Raw genomic sequence first — 14,193 nt, forward strand, 5'->3', positions numbered from 1 at the left:
TAGCTGCAAGGCTTGATTAACCTTTTTTTCAGATTAACTTAAAACTTGCTTATTTTACTCATCTTAACATTTGTGACTCTCTTTGAAGTATTCTTTTCTTCCAAATTGGTCTGTCATTAAATCATATTGTGAATTAGGTCAACATAGTGTTACGTAGTATCTTTACATATGCATGTTTTCCATGTTATTTCATGTCATGTATCTAGTTTTGGTATGCATGTGTTGTGCTTTGGAAAGAAAAGATGAGGTTAACACTGGCCTATCGCCAGAAGATGCTGCACGACCCTAAAGAGGCATCTGATATTCTGTCTAGTTTCCCACAGTTCCTGGATATACCAGGCTTGGTATGTGAGACTTTAATTCTTTAAACATGAATGCCACCAACATACAATATGAAATCAAGTGCTGTTGTTGTTCGGCAGTAACACAGACTTGTTAGGTAAACAAAGTGAGCTCTTACTGTGGTACCTGCTTTAATTATTTTTGGCATTTTGTACAGATCGAGCCAGATTTTGGGCTTCTATTAGGTGATGCGACCTCTGCAAAGTTGCTGGAGAAGTGATCAACCAACCTGAAACCAAAGGTTATTGCACAGTGACCTCACACACACTAGTGAGCTCCAAGACCTCATCCAAAATGCTGAAGCCACTGAAGTTGAAGAAGGTAACTACATTGTGCTATTCCTTAAATTATTTAAGAGGAATTTTATTCAGATCTATAGATTTTCAATTGTGGTCACAACTTTACCCATTAGACATGCATGATTCATAAACAACACAGACTTGCAATGGGTAAACTGTCAGAATGATATGATTTTTTCTGTGTCTTCAGGTTGGGACAGCGACATGTCTTCCATTCTGATGCTGGTTCACCTTTAGCCACCCTCAAGTCAAGGCCGCAAAAGACCGGGAAAGATCTCAGCTAGACAAGCCTGTGATCGTCTTGTGAAATTCATCAAGGTGATGCTACTGATGAAGCAGATTAAAAGACACGCAGGGCCCTATCTTGCACCCAGTGCAATTGACTTTGTACACCGACGCATGTGTCATTCCTATTTTGCACCCGCGCAAAGCGCGCTTTTCCCTCCACAGAAGCACGTCGCTAAACTAGTGAATGAACTTGCGCTCCCTGGGCGGTTCAGCGCAAAAAAGGAGGCGTGTTCCGGCGCAAACAATCCCTGGTGCTATTTTGCTGTTCCATTAAACAATTGCGCCACTGACCAGAAAAAACCTAGTCTAAAGTCAGTGGCGCGCTGCGCGTTGTTCATTATGCTATTTTAAGGGCGCATGCTTGACCATAATGTATAGCGTGCACAACGCGCATACACTTTGCTCATGTAATCTACACAGATGCAACAGTTATTTTTGCAAATCATAAATTGTTACACTAAAAAAATATTAACACATGAGATGACGGAAATCATTGTGGTGTGCCACGAAGATGTGAAAAAAATAGGCATAAATCTAGCTTACAAATGATTCAGGCTAATTGTAATAATTAAGGATAAGACCTGTTTGCCCAATAGTGGCGAGACATATATGTATATAAGGACATCTGACAAATTGGTTTGTCCGTCAAGAACCAGGAAAAAAAATCGACTGAAAAACTGAAAAAACTGAAAGACTGAAAAAAAAAAAGACTGTGAAATCACCTTTACCATAATGTACAACATTACAACTTCACTTCTCTGTCTTTCACTGCTCTTACAAGAACATCAGTCTCCTCGGCTGTGAACCGCTCCTGGCGTGCGCCTGGTAAATACGCCATAATAATAGCAATCCATAATGGAACTTGCGCACCTGCTTTTAAAGGGAATGTTGGATGACGCTCGGATTGGTTTATTCACGTTACGCCCAAACCACACCTATGAATAATGAAGCTACTTCAGACCAACCCATTTTAGATTTGCGCCGGGCGCAAGAGCCATTTATCCCGCCGGGAAAATAGCAACAGCGCCGAGACCCGCCCACAAAGTTACTTGCGGTTCACGCTTTGACACTTGCGTTTCAGATCGTTAAAATAGGGCCCTTAGTGTTACAGTTCATAATGTTGTTACTGTGTGACCTTGTACTTGCTTATTTCTTAGACAGGTACTTAAAGATCCATATCTTCCAAATTGTTGTTCTTGTGCTATTCTTTTCTACTTAGTAACAATCTGTTGGAAGTATGTAATAGAGAAACTTTGGTGGAAGACATCACTGTATCTGTATTCATGCTGTATATTGACTAACTGTTACTCACATTGGCAATAATGTGTGTTCATTCTTTCACAGACTGGCACCAGTATCCAAGGGCACTTGGATAGCATTGGAGAGAGTCTTCAGCCAGATCTACTTGGGCCAAAGAGAAGTAGGTCCAGTGTTGTTTTATTGTGATTGACCAACATGCTCTACCCTGTAAGGCCTCTAATTCACTGGCTTGTGTTGATGAGCTTTTCAAAGCTCACTTTGTCTTTGGCACCTCATACTGTCAGGAATTGACCAATGTGTTTAGCTTCCTACAAACCACTGTCTACGACATAGATGTTGAAACCACTAAGGTGAATCCTAGAGTCTCTGAGTTAAGAGCTAGAATGCTCCAGTGAGAAGCTGATTTGTTTCATCTGTAAAAGGGGGCATGTTAGTGCCAATGCCCTTATAAGGCACTTTAAGTTAGTTCATGGCCTTTGTCCAGGAAAAGGTCTAAAGTTAAAATGTGCTCAAAGAGGTTGTTCACATGTTGACCATAGTTTTTCTGGATTCCGAAAGCATCTCTGCAAGTGTTGTGAGACTGACGGTTCACCCGCCGATTATGGTGAAAGCTCATCCACCGCTAACTCCATTTCATTAGGGGAGGTGTTTTCCCCAACCAGAATTCAGCATGTGAGTCTGTACTCCTAAAAACAAATATAGTAAACAGTTGTGCAACAGTAGTAGCTGAACTTAAAGTTGCTGGTGTTGCACAACTATTAACTATCTTGTCAATTCTCTCGAGGAAGTTATTGGAGACATTCATAGTCAAACCCAAGAATCTGTGAAATCTTTAGAGGAGCCCCTAAAAAGTGTTGTTGAGTGTCAAATTGATCAGTGTTTCGAAAAAATGCAAAATCCCTTTGTGACATTAAACAGCGAGAGCAAGAGAATGCAGTACTTTTCAGATAAATGGGGAAAAATAGATCCTGTTGAATATGTTCTCGGAACAAGATTCGCGACACGGCGTAACAGAACAACTGGAACTTTTGCACAAACCATTGTCAAAGATAAGTTTGCATACCAATTCTTGACACATTACAGTCCATTTATAAGCACCCTAACATTACCGATATGATGATGAGAGACTCAGAACAAAGACCAAATGTTCTTTATGACATACACGATGGAGAATTCTTCAAGAATCATGCGCTCTTCTCAAAACAAAGGCATGCAGTTCAGATCCAGCTTTTTCTCGATGAATTTGAATGCTCAAACCCCCTTGGATCTAAACGAGGAATCCATAAATTAGGAGCTATCTATTTTACTCTTAGAAATATTTCCCCTAAATACAATTCGAGTTTAATAAATATCCATTTAGTCTCTTTATTTCATGCCCAAGATATCAAAACATATGGGTTTGATAAAATACTGGAGCCTCTTGGATATCTCAGCGCTTGAAACCACTGGAATTCAGATTCCTTTGTTTGATCACAGTTTATGGAACCATTGTCCAAGTGACTGGTGATAATCTTGGTGTCCATTCTTTATTTGGTTTAGGAGATCTTGTGTGTCCTAATGATCAGCACTGGTATTTGTTCATGTTATTGCTTCAGATAGTCAATATAGTGGCTGCGTCCCAATTCGCCTACTTATACTACGTCCTAAAAGTATGTACTCTTTTTGTGAAGAAAAAGTACATACTTTTGAGTGTGTAGCAGAAGAGTATGCAAGCTTTGGGACATACTACTTCGTCACTCTTACGTGAGTCCCGTCACCGTTTAAACTGCCCTGTCAATCATCGTCACAGTTCAAATCCCCCACTTTAAATTTAATTTCCTACCGTATCGGAGAGAAATGTAGTCGCTCGTTGATCTGCCTTTCGTGGGTCTTTAATGCAGAGACTCCTCTCATGTGTTTGCAAAGTTAAGGCCAAACGTATCATTACAAAAGTTCACAATGTTGCTGCAGGTGAAATATAATGTGGATAATATTGAATAAATATCTTTTCGTCAGGTTAAATACTGATAATTGCTCACTCAAACCACTTTATCTAATCCTCTCCACTTAACCGTCAGACTCGCGTAACCGTCATGTTTGTAGTTTTTTTAACACTTTTTATCCGCGTTTGTAGTTCTAATCGAATCCTCGTCCATCTCGCAATGGGTTGTGGGTAATATCAGCCGTTAGAGTGCGCATCGATCTGCACTTCGGATTCTGACCGGAAATAGTAAACCATCCGGGAATCTTTGGAATACTTTTTTCAACATACTACGATTTGGGACATACTAATTCTTTTTTCAAATACTATTTAGTACGGATAGTATGCGAATTGGGACGCAGCAAGTGTGTTTTCTTCAGTTATATCCACTGGGATCACCATTTATTTGAAACACCTGATTGCAGAGCACCACAGTTTGTTTAAGCATTTGTTTCCTGATAAGAACTTGTTGCCAAAGCATCATTTTATGGTGCATTAGCCCAGTTGTATGCAGAAAATAGGACCTCGTATACATTGTTGGTGCATGCGTTACGAAGGGAAGCATAACTTTTTTTAAAAAGCAGTTGAAAAGCTTTAAAAACATAACAAAAACATTAGCGAAGAAACACCAGTGCCAAATGGCTTACATTTGGCAAACATTCGATCCAAATGACATGAAATTAGGTCCCGGAAAAATGGCCCCCTTGAATGAAATGGAAGTTGGCGCTGAGATGGCGGAGAAGCTTAATGTCCCTGAATGTGAAATGGGTCAAGCGCTGTGGAAATACTTATCGGTTTGTGTTCAAGTTCAAAATGACATGCCTGTATTTCATGTAATCCAGAATATTGTTATCAAAGATGAACAGGTACTTCTGATAACACCTGCACTGAAGACGTTTTGTTTAGCTGAACATATCCATGCTTACAAAGTTGCACAGAAGCACCTTCTGTTTCGGAGATTCAGGATATTTTGCACTACAAGTTGTTTGACATTTTGATGTCTTACGTGATGATTCTGATTTGTTTATTGTACCATATTGTTTCATGTAATTATTTTTTGTCTCTTTTCTTGTCACTATCACTATTATTATTTTAGTATTCTTGTTTTCATTCTTGTTTTATTTATTTTTTATGATCACAAATTAATTCAGTGTACTATTGTTTAAACTGGTGCTCAATTTTGCAATTTAGTGTTATTGTTTTCATTATTTTTGTTTATCTTTTTATGATCATTAAAAGAGAATTAAATGTTTATGTAATATTGTTTAAACAGGTGCATGACAAATAAAATTGCGAGACATGAGTATAAAGTTTGTTGGTTTTATTTGCAGACTAAAAAGCAAGTTTTTCTTTTATATTTTTGGCCTTTTGAGGGTAAAACATGAATTGTGTAACTCAGAATAGAGTTAGTTATTCTTTATAGTTCACTCATAATTGATGATAAACTCTGGAGGGGTTGTAAATTGTGGCAGAGTAAATTTGAAGTTCCTCTGAACAGAGTTAAAAAGTAGCAGAGTCAATTTCTTGTAGCTCTGAACTGAGTAAAATAGTATGAGAGTTGATTTAAAAAAACACAATAGTGTCAAATATCACAAGAAAGAGTGAAATATTATCACTAAATTGAGCATAATTAACTCTGGAAAAACAGCTCTATCAATAGAGTAACTTTTACTCTTTTTAGAGAGGGACCAAATGTTATCTGGCACAGAGTAAAATTTTCTTCAATTTGAGACAAATTTACTGTGTGTATTGGCCGATATAAGGCTGCTGCGTTGGCCGATATTTGTGATTTTTACGTGTATCGGCCGATATAAGGCTGCTGCGTTGGCCGATATTTGTGATTTTTACGTGTATCGGCCGATATAAGGCTGCTGCGTTGGCCGATATTTGTGATTTTTACGTGTATTGGCCGATATAAGGCTGCTGCGTTGGCCGATATTTGTGATTTTTACGTGTATCGGCCGATATAAGGCTGCTGCGTTCGCCGATATTTGTGATTTTTACGTGTATTGGCCGATATAAGGCTGCTGCGTTGGCCGATATTTGTGATTTGTACGTGTATCAGCCGATATAAGGCTGCTGTGTTGGCCGATATTTGTGATTTTTACGTGTATCGGCCGATATAAGGCTGCTGCGTTGGCCGATATTTGTGATTTTTACGTGTATCGGCCGATATAAGGCTGCTGCGTTGGCCGATATTTGTGATTTTTACGTGTATTGGCCGATATAAGGCTGCTGCGTTGGCCGATATTTGTGATTTTTATGTGTATCGGCCGATATAAGGCTGCTGCGTTCGCCGATATTTGTGATTTTTATGTGTATCGGCCGATATAAGGCTGCTGCGTTGGCCGATATTTGTGATTTTTATGTGTATCGGCCGATATAAGGCTGCTGCGTTCGCCGATATTTGTGATTTTTACGTGTATCGGCCGATATAAGGCTGCTGCGTTGGCCGATATTTGTGATTTTTACGTGTATCGGCCGATATAAGGCTGCTGCGTTCGCCGATATTTGTGATTTTTACGTGTATTGGCCGATATAAGGCTGCTGCGTTGGCCGATATTTGTGATTTTTACGTGTATCGGCCGATAAAAGGCTGCTGCGTTGGCCGATATTTGTGATTTTTACGTGTATCGGCCGATATAAGGCTGCTGCGTTGGCCGATATTTGTGATTTTTACGTGTATCGGCCGATATAAGGCTGCTGCGTTGGCCGATATTTGTGATTTTTACGTGTATCGGCCGATATAAAGCTGCTGCGTTGGCCGATATTTGTGATTTTTACCTGTATCGGCCGATATAAGGCTGCTGCGTTGGCCGATATTTGTGATTTTTACCTGTATCGGCCGATATAAGGCTGCTGCGTTGGCCGATATTTGTGATTTTTACGTGTATCGGCCGATATAAGGCTGCTGCGTTGGCCGCTATTTGTGATTTTTACGTGTATCGGCCGATTTAAGGCTGCTGCGTTGGCCGATATTTGTGATTTTTACGTGTATCGGCCGATATAAGGCTGCTGCGTTGGCCGATATTTGTGATTTTTACGTGTATCGGCCGATATAAGGCTGCTGCGTTGGCCGATATTTGTGATTTTTACGTGTATCGGCCGATATAAGGCTGCTGCGTTGGCCGATATTTGTGATTTTTACGTGTATCGGCCGATATAAGGCTGCTGCGTTGGCCGATATTTGTGATTTTTACCTGTATCGGCCGATATAAGGCTGCTGCGTTGGCCGATATTTGTGATTTTTACGTGTATCGGCCGATATAAGGCTGCTGCGTTGGCCGATATTTGTGATTTTTACGTGTATCGGCCGATATAAGGCTGCTGCGTTGGCCGATATTTGTGATTTTTACGTGTATTGGCCGATATAAGGCTGCTGCGTTGGCCGATATTTGTGATTTTTATGTGTATCGGCCGATATAAGGCTGCTGCGTTCGCCGATATTTGTGATTTTTACGTGTATTGGCCGATATAAGGCTGCTGCGTTGGCCGATATTTGTGATTTTTACGTGTATCGGCCGATATAAGGCTGCTGCGTTGGCCGATATTTGTGATTTTTACGTGTATCGGCCGATATAAGGCTGCTGCGTTGGCCGATATTTGTGATTTTTACGTGTATCGGCCGATATAAGGCTGCTGCGTTGGCCGATATTTGTGATTTTTACGTGTATCGGCCGATATAAGGCTGCTGCGTTGGCCGATATTTGTGATTTTTACGTGTATCGGCCGATATAAGGCTGCTGCGTTGGCCGATATTTGTGATTTTTACGTGTATCGGCCGATATAAAGCTGCTGCGTTGGCCGATATTTGTGATTTTTACCTGTATCGGCCGATATAAGGCTGCTGCGTTGGCCGATATTTGTGATTTTTACGTGTATCGGCCGATATAAGGCTGCTGCGTTGGCCGCTATTTGTGATTTTTACGTGTATCGGCCGATTTAAGGCTGCTGCGTTGGCCGATATTTGTGATTTTTACGTGTATCGGCCGATATAAGGCTGCTGCGTTGGCCGATATTTGTGATTTTTACGTGTATCGGCCGATATAAGGCTGCTGCGTTGGCCGATATTTGTGATTTTTACGTGTATCGGCCGATATAAGGCTGCTGCGTTGGCCGATATTTGCGATTTTTATGTGTATCGGCCGATATAAGGCTGCTGCGTTGGCCGATATTTGTGATTTTTACGTGTATCGGCCGATATAAGGCTGCTGCGTTCGCTGATATTTTTTCCCCTGCATTATTTCCAGACAGGCGTCCACAGGGCAGCTCTCACCGTCTTCAAACTCTCTCGCTCTCCCTCGCGCATATTAATCAAAATCAATTGAGAATTGATACGATGGTAAAGGTGGAAAGACTGAAGTTTCACGTGGAGCATTGGGAGATTTTTTCCTGAATTACCGCTGGTGTTGCTCTACAAGAGATTCAGTGAAGTGCACCTACACTCTAAACAATGCTGGGTTAAAAATAACCCAAGTTGGGTTGAAAATGGACTAACCCAGCAATTGGGTTGTTTTAAGCAAACATTTAACCCAACCGCTGGGTCAAAACAACTCAATTGCTGGGTTAGTCCATATTCAACCCAACTTGGGTTATTTTTAACCCAGCATTTCTTAGAGTGTAACCATGGGCGTCGGAAGCAAAAAAAATGTGGGTGGGTCCTCAGAAATTTTTTACTGGAGTAGATGCCAATTACATTAAGTACAAATATACCGCTTTACTTGGTAAACGTATAGGTCGGAAAGACAAAATTACGTAAATCAATCACCATTTCATTGAGAGCGACAGTAGTGTAGGGGTAAGACGCACGGCATCTAGTTTTGACACAAATCGACCCGCGGTTCGAGTCCGGCTTTCGCCGAAATCAATCTTCTCCGTAATCAATCTTCTCCGTTTTCCCATCACATATCAAATCGGAAAGGCATTTATTTTCAATACAAATTAAGAAAATATTAGAAAAGTGGAAATAAAGCGTCTAATATGTGTTTAATAATAAGTGTTTATCGATTAGGGGTAGGTAAACAGACGTGCTGAATGTTAGAGACGATAAAAGTGAGTGGGTCCAATATCATTGATCGTAAAAAGTGGGTGGGTCTTGTCCCACACACATACAATGGTTCCGACGCCCATGAGTGTAACCATTAAATGACTAGGTTGTAAATAGTTTTAAATGAAGTATAGTACAGTCAGTGTGCACTTTATTATGCTGCTCGCTTGTTGATACTGTGTGCAATAGTGTAGTTATTTTATTTATGCTTAAATATTTATTTTCACCACTGAACTCTTTTTTTTTCTTGTTCTATCTCACCTGTTTTTACTATTTGTGAAATATTGTTTTTGTTTAGTTCAATAAATGTTCCTTTTTTAAATTGTACATTTTAAATTGTTATCATCCTGATCATTGTGTCATTTTTATGATGTAAATTGAGGGAGCAAAAGCAGTATCGGCTCCAAATATCGGCTCAAGAAAATCGGCAGCTCGTATCGTCATCGGCTAAGGCTGAGGAAAAAAAATTGGTATCGGCACTAAAAAATCCATATCGGTCGATCCCTATCACAAAACAGTCCCCAAATATGGACCCTTGAGACTCAGACCTTTCCGACTTCCATGGTAACACGATGTCCGATTTCAAAACAGGATGAATTTTGAGTTTGTAAGCGTTCAAATGATACCTAATTAACTTAAATATATGATACGAAAAAAGGCGATCAAAAAAAAGAGCCCCAGGTGTCCCACCTGTGGGACGGGGACAGTATCTTGTAAACAAACCTGTTCAACATGGAAGTATTATTCAATCCAGGGCTCGAATTTCGGCACTGTGCATCATTTCCCTCTTCCCATTCAAATCCCTCTCTCTCTCTCTCTCTCTGTCTGTCTCTCTCTCTCTCTCTGATGATTGTGTCTTTCCGACTCTCCACTTATTGTCCAAAGCTCAGCCCATAAATCAGTCTGTCAATCAGGCCCGCGGTTCTTCAGCAGCTGTGCGGTGTCATCTGAAGACTTTGATTTGTGCAATCCTATGATTACAGCGGCTCGAGTCCATCAGATGTCCATCGACTGACCGCCTGCAGCACGTGGGCTATTAACCCTGGAAAGCCTGCAGAATAAATCTGAAAAATTGAAGAGTTTACTGAATATTTTGGGTTCCATTTTGAGTATCATATTTGATGCATACAGCGTTTATGGGTCTGATATAGTGAGAATACGGAGGACAAAGACAGCTCAGTTAATAACCACAGACGTTTCTGCAATCATATTTTCAATGATTTATTTCATTCTACAATGCATCACACAATTTCACACTTCAGTACAATTTACAAATAAATCACAATGAAAGTGTGAGGAAACCGTCATGAGATAACTCAATTTATGCCAAAATCTGTGTTGTATTATGGTCTGGCCCACCAGCACCACCAGGCTGCTGTATGTTGGGCTTCTTTGTATATGCGGGTTGTTTTGAACGAGCTGTAAAACGGGGACATTTCAGTCTGGTCACCCTATAGCACGCAGGCTCAGAACTTGGGTACCGAAACCCGGAATTAAATGAAATTCGCAATTCAGAAAAGCGTCTACTGTTGCTAAATTGCGTGACGTGTTAGATGATAAAAAGAGCTATTAAATACACAATAATCCACGGAAGAGATGCTATTTCCAATTTCAAGGCGGCGTGTGTGTGTGTGTGTGTGTGTGTGTGTGTGTGTGCGCTGCGAAACGGACTGACTTGCACATTATACTTTAGGCTTCGTGTGCGCGTCTAAACCATCAAATACACAACAACTAGACTGTCAAAATGACCGGATTGGAGAGTAGTCACTTAAACACAGTTTCTGTCTTAAATGGGTGTAAATAGTTTGGAGAAATGGGAGAATATAATTAGATCTTAAAGGGGCAGCGTCTAATAAACCTGCTGATGATTGAGCCATTCATGTGAATCAAACAAAAGGCAAAGAGAAAATATTCACAGCTCTTGAATGAATAAGTTTAGCTTTAACCCTCTATGGTACGCAATATGATTTCAATGAGGAAAAAATTATTTGTGGTGTTTTTACGGCTTAAAATAGGACACTATAACAATGCCTCAAGGCAACATTGTACCACAATGGACAAGTTTAAACATTTGACATTTTCATGTAGAAAAAAGAAATGTATTTATAGAAAACATCGATTTCTTTAACCAGACACCTGAACAAACACATTTATCCAGTTTATAATGTATTACAAATTTCATATTTAATAAAAAGTAACATTTCAAATTCAGCTGTTGCTCTCAAGCAACATTGTACCATCGTGGAACACAAGCATCAACAAACCATCACATCAAGTTATCATATTAATATATCGTGTCAAGTTATCATCAGATTGTCACCTCATCTTCCTCATCACATGACTCCTCATCCTCACCCTCATCAGTTGTGTTTTATACCTTTTTTTAAGTGCTATAGAAAACATGCAGATCATAATAGATGCATTTATAGTATGTGAATTACTATTCTTATACGTGCATTACAAAATCATGCAAAAATGCAAATACATTTCGAGAATTCTAACTCTTTTCCTTACAAATATACTACATTTGTCTCCAACCCAGTGTCTGGCCTTATGCGATTCCTTTATGGTACAATGTCCCCTTGAGGCAACACACAGTTTTTTGTTATTTACTATAAAACATTTGATTATATATAATGTAAAAGTTCTTGAAAATACTTCTTTACTTGCCAGTGAAGGTGATTCATATTTTTTGTGGGACGTAAATGAGTGAAAAATGCACTTTTCATTGGAGAAAATGTGGAGCCATGTGACCTGTGTGCTGAAACAGGACTCAAAATGGACCCCTGTGGGTCATGTGACCAATTCTTTGCACTTTCATTGATTAGTGTTTGTGTTCCCTAAAATAGGTTTGACGAATAAAATTGGTGTTTCACTGTATTAAAAATAAACTAAAATCGTACCATAGAGGGTTAATAAGCATTATTCTATCAATTATACAGAGAGCGTTATTTTACATTTCATTACTTTATTCGATTTCTTTGTAGGCCGTATTACTTAATATTAGCAGACCTTCTTGAAATTATAGCACTGTTGATTTTAATTTGTCATTGTTTTAAAGTGTATTTATTTAACATTTATCTGCACTTTGTTCTTATATTGTATCTTATGTCTGCACACTGATTAAAAATAGATGTTTTCTATTTGTTTCGTTCAAACATTGCTGTTTCTTTTGCTTTAGATATTTTACTTTTCAGATTATAAAGCAAAAAATATACAACAAAAAGAACCGATAAGAATACCGTACCGGATCGATAAGCAGTTTCGGTAAGAGTAGTAATACCGTTAAAACCTTAACGAAACCCATCCCTAGTGGCCTGGAGTCTTTTTCGTTGCCGCTCAGATTTTGGCATCGGCTTGGTGTGTCTCAGCCTTCAGATCCAAGCAAACACACCAGGATTATTCCCCAGCTCACATAGGAACTGTCAGAAACACAACAGCAAGACAAACAACATCCCAAAATAAAAGCATGACATCCGTGACCTGCAGGATATTACATCACTACGATATGAAAACCTCTCAGATTAACGCCACAGTGCGTTTCATGATAAATGACTGATTCACGTCACAGTAACATCACAATTAAAGTGTGTAACAAACTCACTTTCATATTTGAAATCCTGCCCCATTTAAATCAATCTCACTCAGCTTTACATTTTCAGCTCAGTTTGCTACAGAACATATGAAACAGCTCATTTACTTCTATAATATGTGGAGTACAGGTTACACAATGACTAAAAAAGTAGGGCATCTCTTCTCTGATGATGAGGGCGGGGCCACCTGTCACTCACATGAGATCCACCAATAGCAAACCACAACCATCCAATCAATTCCGCCCCTACATTTGTTCTTGTTTGCGAAGCGATTCACTCGATATACGGCACACTAGAGAAGAAAACACCAGCGTGATTTCACTTCATGATGAGTTTAATGCAGTGCTTGAAGTGGAATAAGTGCCGGTACTCACCAAAGGGGGCGTGGCTTTGTTGGGGGGTGTGGTTATGGGGGAATTGCTTAGTCAATATATATTTTAAAGCTCTTTCTAACTTGTACGCAGCCTTAAAACTAACATATAGTTGTTGTAATTGTTTAACTATAGCATTTATTACACTATTTTTATTTGACTGCTGATGCTTCACGTCTTATTGCCCGTCTCCACTTTTATCTCCTTAAACATTCGTTTTTTTTGGGTCGACAGCTTCTAAAAAACGTACTTCTGTGTTGTTTGGCTTGTTTGCTGTACACCCTGTCACACAGCAGCTTTTAGACATTGTTCTGTTTTTTGTTATAAGTCTAAATTGACAAGGAGGCGATTCACGCAATACAAAGTCAATGGAGAGCGTTGTGGGCGTGGCCGAAATGCGCTCTGTCTCTATGGATGGCTCCTCATTACCATTGGTTTTTTATCAATAGCATTTGTTATGAAAAATAGCAACACTATTGCTACAACATCGCCACAGGTTTATACAAATTTAGTGAAAAAAATATATACCCTTAATAAATTCTACAACTAATATTTGGGTCAATGACATGTATTTTTTGTGTCCAAATTCATTATTTTCCTAAAAAGAATTTTAATAAATACATGTCATATATCAAATTGATCTACAATATTTCCTTTATAAGAAATGCTTTTAATTTTTTGGGGAAATTCAAGTGACTTTTAAAGTTGTGGTGTTTGAAAGACCAATAATGTCAGGTGGTGCGACCGTCCGAGCAAAAAACAAAACTGCAATTAAAATTCTCGTTTAGCATAATTTGACGTTAAATTCCTTATAAATGAGGGAAAATAGTGTATCAGTTCTATTTCAAAACTATTCTATTACTTTAGAAACCTTTACCGAAAAAATGTCAGGGACATAAAAATATCATTTTATGCAATGTTCCTTTAAGAAAACCATGTGACCGCGGATATGACATCACAAAATATGTTATTATAAAAATATTACAAATAAACATTTGTATGTGTGTCCCAGTTAATGCCTGTTAGATTTGAA

The 14,193-nt window shown here is 39.1% G+C and overlaps 1 long non-coding RNA gene across 1 annotated transcript; it reads left to right on the forward strand.

Annotated features, from left to right (window-relative positions):
* The first annotated feature begins 233 nt into the window (after window positions 1–233).
* Window positions 234–5,456, forward strand: LOC307118367. The gene is made up of 4 exons (XR_013815543.1): window positions 234–344; window positions 500–663; window positions 832–959; window positions 2,274–5,456. It is a non-coding gene; the product is annotated as an uncharacterized lncRNA (long non-coding RNA).
* The last annotated feature ends 8,737 nt before the right edge of the window (window positions 5,457–14,193 follow it).

Source organism: Gobio gobio (genome assembly GCF_949357685.1).
Source record: "Gobio gobio genome assembly, chromosome: 22".
NCBI classification, from domain to species: Eukaryota; Metazoa; Chordata; class Actinopteri; order Cypriniformes; family Gobionidae; genus Gobio; species Gobio gobio.